The sequence below is a fragment of the Gambusia affinis genome, linkage group LG11, assembly GCF_019740435.1.
Source record: "Gambusia affinis linkage group LG11, SWU_Gaff_1.0, whole genome shotgun sequence".
In the NCBI taxonomy this organism is placed as follows: domain Eukaryota; kingdom Metazoa; phylum Chordata; class Actinopteri; order Cyprinodontiformes; family Poeciliidae; genus Gambusia; species Gambusia affinis.
In genome coordinates, this window is record NC_057878.1 from 154,549 (window position 1) to 164,993 (window position 10,445).

The 10,445-nt window shown below is 40.3% G+C and overlaps 1 long non-coding RNA gene across 1 annotated transcript; it reads left to right on the forward strand.

Moving 5' to 3' along the window:
• The first annotated feature begins 4,949 nt into the window (after positions 1 to 4,949).
• Positions 4,950 to 10,135, forward strand: LOC122839897. Its single transcript, XR_006372133.1, has 2 exons — positions 4,950 to 4,996; positions 8,651 to 10,135. It is a non-coding gene; the product is annotated as an uncharacterized LOC122839897 (long non-coding RNA).
• The last annotated feature ends 310 nt before the right edge of the window (positions 10,136 to 10,445 follow it).

A 10,445-nucleotide genomic window follows, 5' to 3' on the forward strand; every position in this document is an offset into this window, starting at 1 on the left:
TTACATAAGTAGTTACCAGTTTGCTTTTCATTTAAAGGTTTAGTATTCACACCCCACACAGGAAGAATTTGTTAAACTGTGTGAAAGACAAAACTTGCTTTTTCCCTAAACTTTGAAGCTGCAGCTGCTTCTTATCTTGGTAAACTCCTTAAACTGCAAGTGTGTAGAATGAAGTTCTTCCTTGTTTCAGAATAGCCCCCTTCTTTTAATTTATCACTCTCCCATATTTCACTCCCGACTCCTTTCTTTCCTCCTGCTTAATAAAAAGACAGGCTCTGCTGCAGGGAGTCAGAACACATGGTGAACACCTTGGAGAAGTGGTTTGCTGTGTCTTCTCCTTCTGCAGAAGCTTGGTTGAAAACTCATAAACGTTGTCTGTGGTTGTCTCTTTTTATGTAGGTTTAAAAAATACTTATCATTTTGGTGCTGTGACCCGGATCTCAACATACCCGTTCGCTGACACAACACGCTGAAAACCGTGCACTGCCAGAGTCAACAGGACTTGGAAACAAAGTCTCGGGAAGTAACTTCTTTGCTGGGCCAGCGCCTAGATCTGACTTTGTCTGTCAACGGCGGATTGAAGAGATCCAACCGGACAAGACAAACCAACAGAAACGTGAGTTGAAACTGATAGTGGTGTTTTTTTTTTCTTTTTTCACCTTTAAGTAAAAAAAGATAATGGTGTTTTTACTCTTTTTTTCTCACCAAAGAAAGAAAGAAACTATCCAAGGGAAGTGCGGGTATAATCCCCTTCGTTTTGTGGATGAGGTCCCCATAAGGACGAACTTTGAGCCGGCAGGATGTTTTGAATTTGTGTGTCCCATCCTGTATGAGGTCCAAAGTTATGTAGGAATGTGAATGTGAAGTGTGACTGGTGCTGAATTCCCAGGAAGTTCTACTTATTGTCCTTCAGTGGACAATCGGTGCTCACATGTGGCACTTTCCGCGACGAAGCACAAAATAACAGATCATATTGAACAAAATCGCAGAGTACTAAAATAAAGAACCTCAAGCAAGCAGGAAATGTGTGTGTGTGGGTGTGTGTGTATGGATGGTGTTTCATTCTATGAGAGTGAAGCTTTCTTTCATTGGAATTAGAATCCAAAGTGAAGGACCAGGTCAAAGTTAGTTTGACCTACAAGCCTTCTTCTTCAGGGCACATTAAGCGCTCACTTGGAGCACTTTCTCTGAAGAAAAACACAAAATGTTTATATTAAGCTAAATCACAGAGTACTAAAATTATGGGAAGATAGTGAATGGTTTCTAGCATTTCTACACCTTCAAAGAAAGAAAGCCAGTGGGGAGACGTCTCACTGAGCTAAATAAAATAAAATAAAATAAAAAAAAAAGGGCTCCGGAACCGCAAAAAGTTTGTAGCGTTTATATTTATAACCTAAATATATATATATATATATATATATATATATATAGGAAGGATTGTTTTGCATGCTAAAAATGGAGTAGAATAATTACGAAAGATTAAAACACCAACTTGGTGCTATGATCCTTTGGCTGTATGTCTGGAGGGGTCACCGATCAGAGTTTGGTACCGACCTGGACTTTATCCAGCCTCATATCTCACTTAAATTCCAAAATGAGAGGAGGGCTCACCAGCAGAGGCTTAATGTAAATCTCAAGAAAATGACAATTAAAGTTAATATTTCAACATTTTTATCTTGATACTGATAAGATGTTCACTCAGACTAAGTTAATTAAATTAACTTACTGTCAGGTTCAAACACCTATCAAAGACAAAATGAATTAAACACAAGAAAGACAAGAGAGATGGATTCTATCATCTTTCAGAGGAGAACAGTGCTTTCACAATCTCTACCGGCCTGAAATCACCAAAACATATGCCTGTTACTCTCTCTGTATTGCATTTAACATTAACTTCTGGTTGCAGACTCAGGAGGGAAAAAATCATCACATAGTTGCAGCGCTAAATGACAATCACTATCTAGACACAAGCATTTACACACTAGATTCTTCTGTTCTAGGCAAAAGTCGAGCAGAACAAGTTGTGTCTTCATCGACAAGATTATGTTGCTTTCCAGACAACTGAAAGCAGAGTTTCCGGCCGGGCTGCAAACTCTGCTGGAAGTGGTTGTCACTGTTTTCTCTCAGGAAGGCCTCAGGAAGGAATCAAAGTTATTCAGCACAACACTTTATACTAAGATTAAAATGAAGTAAAGGCATATAAGTAAGACATTATAAAGATATAATTATAAGACTACATGAAAAACAAATAATTGATAATACAAATAATACAATTTACCCAACATTTACATTCTACATTTTAAAATCTAACATGACAAAGGATATAAAGAGATTATGGGTTTAACATGTTTCATGTTTATATGTGTTCTAAATGATTTATAATTATAAAATATAAACAATGTTGGGTAATAAGTGGCTAAAACTATAAAATCAAAAGGGAGAAAAGATATACATGAGATATTTAGAAATAAAAAACACAAAAAGAAAGACAAACCCTAATTGACTCCTATTTGCTTCTTTCCTTTTCCTCTGCGGTGCGTCTGACCTCTGACCTCAACTCGAAGCTGTCCTGCAATGGATCAGATGAAGTCCCTCCCTCATCATCAGCTTCTGACAGCGATCAAGAAGACAAAGAAGAGTTCCATCACCTCCAGACACTAAAGTATCTGCTGATCCTAATTCCCTGACACCTGGGAACTGCCATTCAGCAAACTCCTGCATGGTGTCCTGCTGGACATTGGACTGAAACTACATTCCTGTGTTTGGATGCAACTGAACTCTTACAACCTCCGCTGATCGACTCCCTGACATCAGCGTGGAGAAGGAACAGATAATGTGCTTCAGAGACGAAGACAACAAACTGAACTATTTGATGCTTGTTTCATTTGTGAACTGTTTGGACATTGACAGAGGGACAGTCTGGACAACTCAAGATCCAACACCAGAGCCAGTTGGACTGACAGGAAACCACAGAGAGAGTAAGAGGGAGGAGGGAGGATTACACCTCAGTGACGCCAGAACCAGGAGGAGGAGGGAGAAGTGAGACAGAAAGGAGACATCCAAAGATAAGTGTATCACACACACAGTTGTTATACACTGCTATTGCAATTTGTCCCTGTTAACTTGTTACGGCCCCTAGCTGTCCCCCTGAAGGAATGTTTCAGGAGCCTTTTAAAGGAACAGGTGAGGCTCATCAGCATCTGTTTGGCTTGCCATGCTCTGCTGATCCAATGGGGTGTGGCTCCTGCAGCTTCCAGGCAGCCAATCAGAAGAGGTGTTCTGGCACAGCTGAACCTGCATAACAAAACAAAGGAGCATGCACAGCCTCAAGAGGCCAGGGGCCGTAACGGTCCTGTACAGCAGGACCACTGCTAAGGATCCTCTTAGGGTCCACGAGCCATAGGTTGGAAAACCTAAAGGGAAAACTGCAATTACTAAAAGGTCAGCAAAGACCTAACAAAAACTTATGCCACTAAATTACACCAACTAAAAATTATCAAAGAGTCTAAGCTAAGAATGATTTGCAAAAGTTTTTTTTTTTCCTTTTTAAAGAAGTATCCTGGTAATACATGCTAGTTTGGAATTAAATTAAATATCTTTAAGCATTGAAAATAACTGATATTGAAGTGTTAATATACCATAAAGTATTTGTGGCATTTAAATTGAACAGTTAATTTAGAATTTAATTCTATAAATGAATTTACATTTTATTAAAATGGGTGAAGTGTTCCAGCAACAGGAAGTTGCTGGATTCTACCACGTCTGAGAAATGTGCACGATATCTAAAACAAGATCCTGACAACTAAAGATAAATATTAACACATTAAAAATGTCATTAACAACTATTCAAAATTTCTTGAAGCTTCAGTAAATTTGATAATAATTTGAGCAAAGAAACAATGAAAGCAGACTGAAAATTTGTGACTGACTGAAAATCAGATCAATTTTTATGTTTCTGTTTTTGTTGCTTTTGTTGATGAAAATGAGAGATTATGAGAACAAACAAACTGTACTCAAGAACAAATTATTAATTATTTAATAATAATAATAGTCAGCTGTTTTAAAATGCAAGGTTAAAAGAAACTTTGATTTTAAGTAATTGGTTACTCCAAACTGATGATTGTGAATAAGAGTAATATTTTCTAGACTAAATTTTAAAACCTTTAGTCTAGGTTTGTTTGATTGATTATTATTAAATTTATAAAGAAATATTGAATTAAAGGATTTGAGATTTTGGTTTAATTTCAGGATGGTCATTTTTGTTTAAAAGGAGTAAAAAAACAATATTCTGCAGAAGAGCCAACTCTGAGTTGTGTCATCTGTCAGGAGTAAAACAGAAGTGATCCACCTTGATGAATTTAACAACATCCACATGTAAGATCTCTAACTAAATGCCTCTTTGCTAACAGCTTTCCTAAAAGCAATAAAACTGCCAGCTAAAACTAGCAGTTTGTAAGTGTGCAGCGCACATCACAGGAAAGAATGAGGTTCTATAATAATAAAAAGGTTAGCTGATCAAATGTTAAATAAAAGAAGCAGCAACAGGATAACATAGAACTTGAAACTTTCTAAAATAAGATGAAAAAGAACAAATAATAGATACATTGTTCTAGCTGACATGCAGGATAATGCTCCAACAACTAGAAAACAAATGAGAATAAATAATGGGGCAACACTGAATGATGATAAAATTTTTCAAGTAAATAAACAAACTTATTCTACTGTTACGACTGGCTCAAGGTCATAACAAAAACGGGAGACCATGCAGTGGTTGAAGTGCTTAACAAAGAATATTTATTAACAAAAACAACAATGGATTGTGAATGTCGGTATCAGTGGTGTAATGCAAATGCTTGGATGTGGTGTATGAGTGCATATGGAAGTGTTGACGTGCAAAAACAAAGACAAACTCAAATGTGCAGGGAGCTGAGGCCTGGCACCAAAATCAAGTGGCAGAGTGGACGCCGAAGGCGACCCAGAAGGTGGAGACGGCCAGGTTTAAATGATCTGTGCTCCAAATGAACAAATCAGCAGCACCTGTAAAGGGGAGGAGCACAAAGACCGACAACAAGGCACCTGACTCAGCCCATAGTAACACCCCCACCCTTAAGAAAAGGGCCCCAAAGGGGAACCTTTAATAACTCAAAACAAATATTAATTTAAAAATGTTTGGGCTGGTAGTACATTACCAAAATTTTGTGTTCAGGATGACAGCCGTCACATCGTCAGCCTCCATGTCCCACAGCCATAAGTCGCTGTGCCCATCATGTTGGTCACTGGTTATGAAAACTGGTAAAGAATAGTACAGCAGCTGAAACAGGACATGTTCTTACCGCTTCAACACCCTCAAGGTACCTCAAGAGGAAAAAAACCACTACTGAACACAGACCTGACACACAAGTGACCTACCACAGGTTCACAGCCAAATCAAAATGGATTCACCCAGTTACCACTCGCCAAAGCAATAACCAGCAATCCAACCAGATCTGAACTGGTATTACCCAACACAAAAGGTCACAGCAATAAGTGGTCCACTACCACAAAACGTTGCTACACAAGTCAGGTAAGCAAACGTGACCGACAATATGGAGATCGATACCCTTAGCATGGTCCAGCACCATACTCAAAGTTACTGCTGTCTCACAGCCAGCAACACCAAAAGAGTGTCAAACCAAAGTGAGCCGACATCTCCACAACACCAAAAGGTCACGTCACTGCTTAACCAAGTGTTCAGGATTCTCCTCATCACAAATGACCAAACAAAACGAGAGCCACACCCACAACAATCCCAGCATGGTCCACTACCACACTCTTAAAGGATTCTAACAAAACGTGGGCCAACTCCTCCACCAGAACAGTCATTTCACAACCAGACTCAAAGCACACTTTTTCCTTACACTGAACTAGTCAGTTTGCTGCCCCCCAGACAAACCAGTGACATTCGCCATTAGAGACGGAGACGAGTTTTGACAAAGCTTACACACACCAACCTCAAACAGATTTAAAATTTCGAAAAGTGCTGATCACATTCCTATGTGACACGCAAGTGAACATCATAATGCTCTGCCATCATTATAACAGTTCTTAACACATCTACAAGACATTCTTTAACCATTAAAAGCCTCAAGTTTATAACGACGGACAAGTGACAATTTAATGCACAAAAAAAAAACTCAAAACGACAACCCGCAGTGTGTCCCCGCTAACTGCCTAGCGAAGAAACTTCCAAACTCAGGCGTAGCGATGGGTTGTTATGCATTTAAAAACCAGTGGTACGATAAAGGCGACAACCAGGCTGTCACCCCCTCGAAACCACGGAATGCTCCCGAGCCGATGAAGGGAAAGGGGATAGGGAAGCTCTACCCGCCGTACCTCCACACTAGGAAACAATGCGGTGAAACCCCTGTTGGGAAACGCCGCCAAAACCTGCAAGGGGACACCTGCCCAAAATCGTTTCACTAGTGCATATTAAAAACTTGACACTTACCTATCTCGCTAAAAATCACAGCCACGGAACAAGCGTCCCACTCCAAAAATCACAAACAAAGCACTGCATGCTAAACGAACCACCTGCATATCCCCCAAGAGCGCACAAGTCCAAATAAGGACAATTACGTCACGGGCTTCCACCATCGCCAAGTAAACGCACAGAAATGGCGTCTCAGCGTAACGCTAACGAGCCAGAAAGCCAACGCAAAACAAGCGCTCAAACATCATAATTAAGTCAAAGGAAAAAGTCAAACTTACCGAACCAAACAACTCGCAACAGTTTGAACGAGCCCCCAATTGTTACGACTGGCTCAAGGTCATAACAAAAACGGGAGACCATGCAGTGGTTGAAGTGCTTAACAAAGAATATTTATTAACAAAAACAACAATGGATTGTGAATGTCGGTATCAGTGGTGTAATGCAAATGCTTGGATGTGGTGTATGAGTGCATATGGAAGTGTTGACGTGCAAAAACAAAGACAAACTCAAATGTGCAGAAGGAGGGGAGCTGAGGCCTGGCACCAAAACACAAGCGTCAAGTGGCAGAGTGGACGCCGAAGGCAACCCAGAAGGTGGAGACCAGTGGCGGAGCTAGACTTTTATTTCTGGGGGGGCCAATGGGGGGCCAGGGCTATCTGTAAGGGGTCCACTGACTATGACAATGACAATACAGTAAAAGTACTTTCATTCACATACTATATATAAATAAAGACTCATGAAATGAGATTTGCTCATGTAATTTGCAGTTTATTATCAATGCATGCCACACAAAGCATAAGTGGACATTAACCTCTAAATGACACCATTGTAACAAGACAAGACTTACAATGAGAATGCAGTGTCACACAGTTCACAATTACAATATCTCAAAAGAGCTGAAATAAAGTGCTAAACATCAGCGATAAGATAAAAGAAAACATAAAAGAAAATGACAAAGCTAAACACATAAGAATTTAAATAAATTAAACATTTCATGGAAAACATAATAAAGCAAAAAGAGTAACAGATTAAATTGTCACAAGTTCATGCCCTTTCCTAGGGGAACGGAACCTCTAACAAAGTGTTGCCGTTTCATAGAAAATGTTTAGAAAAGAATTAGTAAAAATAGCAAATGTCAGTGGGGAACTTGTGTGGAGTTTTTTCACTCATTTTATAGTACAAGCTGGCTCCATTAGCATTACCTTTCACAGGTAAGAAAGAAAGAACACAATTTTATGAACAGAATTTCTTGACTTTGTGGCCAAACGACAGCTTCTGAGCCAATAAATATTTCCCATGTAATTATATTGGCCAGAAGTAACTACTCTGATTTTTATTTTCTTAGTATAGCTAACATTTTTCATTCTGTATAGTTTTATTTAATGCGAGAGCTAATAAGAAATCGCTGTTAGAAAGAAAGAGCATTACAGACCAGAGGATTTTGGCAGGTCATATAATCAGGAATGTCGTGATCCATTCTGTCTGATAACACATGCACCACGTTGGATACTTATTTAAAAACATCCCGAATTTATCCTCCCGACATTGTTCAGGCAGACGTGAGTGGTAAACACACAGAAACACGTCAGCGTCTTTACAATACTTTTGCTTCTGCGTGCATTACGAGTCTGACTGGCAGACGTGACGTATCATAGGAACTGGCCGACTCGCTCACTAAGTCGGCGATCTACGTATGTCTATAGCTGTAGCATTGTTAGCTTGATGCTCGCAACTTATAGTAGTAACTCAACTACCAGAAACTATTTCCTGGCTGAGCACAAAATGTTTTTAACGGGGTTTTTTTATTGGTAGTAGTAAACCATTGTAAAACTTACCTTTGAAGTCAGATTATCCGTCTTGGAGTCAAATCGACTGTATTCCTCTTAGCTGTTCCTGGTTCTTCTTCTGTTGGGTCAACTCTGTTGTGTCCAAATGGTGTATCACAATAAACGTAAATGGTGCATATCGCCCCCTGCTGCTTTTGAGCAGTCACAACAGTCACAAGTGTCACAACCCATTGTGGTACATAGTGCTACCTACTGTGAAGGAATGACTGGGTGTCATGACATGTCGATCATTTGGGGGGGCCGCTGGGGGGGCCAATCAGATGGCTGGGGGGGCACTGGCCCCCCCGGCCCCCCCGGCCCCCCCTCTAGCTCCGCCTCTGGTGGAGACGGCCAGGTTTAAATGATCTGTGCTCCAAATGAACAAATCAGCAGCACCTGTAAAGGGGAGGAGCACAAAGACCGACAACAAGGCACCTGACTCAGCCCATAAGGCCCAGGGCCGTAACATCTACCAAGATCCTTGAAAGACAGCTGCAATTTTGACACATGGATATTTCTCAATGTGTCAATAGGGAGGATAATTACTATATTACTACCAAATATGGATTAAAAATTATGGATTAAAAAAAATCTAATTCTTACTTAAAATTTTTTGTACTACATCAGTGTGAAAAACAATCCTCAAGGAAACATGAGACCAAAAAGAGGAAGTTTCCCAAACCTTTCTTATCTGTTCCAGACAATGCATATGGATTTTATTGAACTTCACGAAGTGGGCCTTATAAATATTGTTTGGTAATGATTGATGCATTTTCTAAATGGGTTTTAATAAGTCCCAGCAAAGCATGCAGATGCTTTGACAGTAGCTAAAGCTATATGTAAAACCATTATTCCAACAAATGGTATACCAAACTATTTATAGTGAGAATGGACCACATTTTGTAAACAAGGTTATACAAAGTATGGCTACTCATTAGGAATAAGATTGAAAAACCATTAGTGCTGACCTAATGAAAGAACAATGGAACAGTAAAATAGATTAATAAAATGTATAGAAACAACTAACAGGCCATGGCCAGAATGTTTAGATTTGGTGAAGTTGCACATGAGAATTAAACCCACACAGGAAGGATTAACTATTTGAAATAATTCATGGAAGACCATGCAGATTTTATTATTTTTTTATGCAGATTTACAGAAAGCAGATGAGGAGCAAACAATGGCAGACTAGACGATTAGGACTCTAAGACAGAAAGAAGTGTCAAATGCAAAGGGTTAGGGTTAGGGTCTGACCCTGCTCTCTCACAGGAAACCCCTCCCATCAAGCCAGGAGACTGGGTGTATATCAAAGTCATAAAAAGAAAGTGCTGGGCCAGTCCACGGTGGGAGGGACCATTCCGAGTGCTGATAACCACACCAACTGCTGTAAAGATTGCTGAAAGACCCAGATGGATACATCTCAGTCACTATAAGGTACAGAGGGTGTTGGACCTCTAAATCAGAGTGACAGGGAAGCCTGACTTTCAAAGGGGTTCTGTTGTTTAGGGCAGTTCGTCTCAACTGTCAGCAGAAGAATTCAACAGATCCTCACTCTGCTAGGCTGGGGGTCTTGACATCTCTGTATTCTGAGCAGCAATGATCCACATGCCAGGTGGATCCTCTACTGTTTTGCAGAGGGAGTGGTCTCACTCTCAACAGGATAAGGAGAGAAGCAGACACATCCTCCCTCCAGACTCATCCACATGACTACAGCACCAACTTGTGGTGGCAACTGATGAACAGGACTGCATATGAGGGAAATGAGACCAACTGCTATGTGTGTGCACAGCTACCCTATTCCACACACAACTCTGGTCTGAGACCTGGAAACATAACCAAACAACAACTTTGTTTGCGACACCATGCCCGTGCTACAGATGAACCTCCGACTACCAGAAGTAATCACTTCAGTGAACGTCCCTGGACAGGTCGCCAGTCTGTCTCAGGACAACAGGACACACAACCATTCACACACACTCACACCTAGAGAGAATTTAGAGAGACCAATTAACCTGACAGTCATGTTTTTGGACTGTGGGAGGAAGTCAGGGAACCCGGTGTCGGGTCCTTGTCTGTTGTTTCTGTCAAGTATTGTTTGGATTGTTGCCAGTTGCTACCAGTGTTGAGCTTTAGCCTTTTTGCTCAGCTGT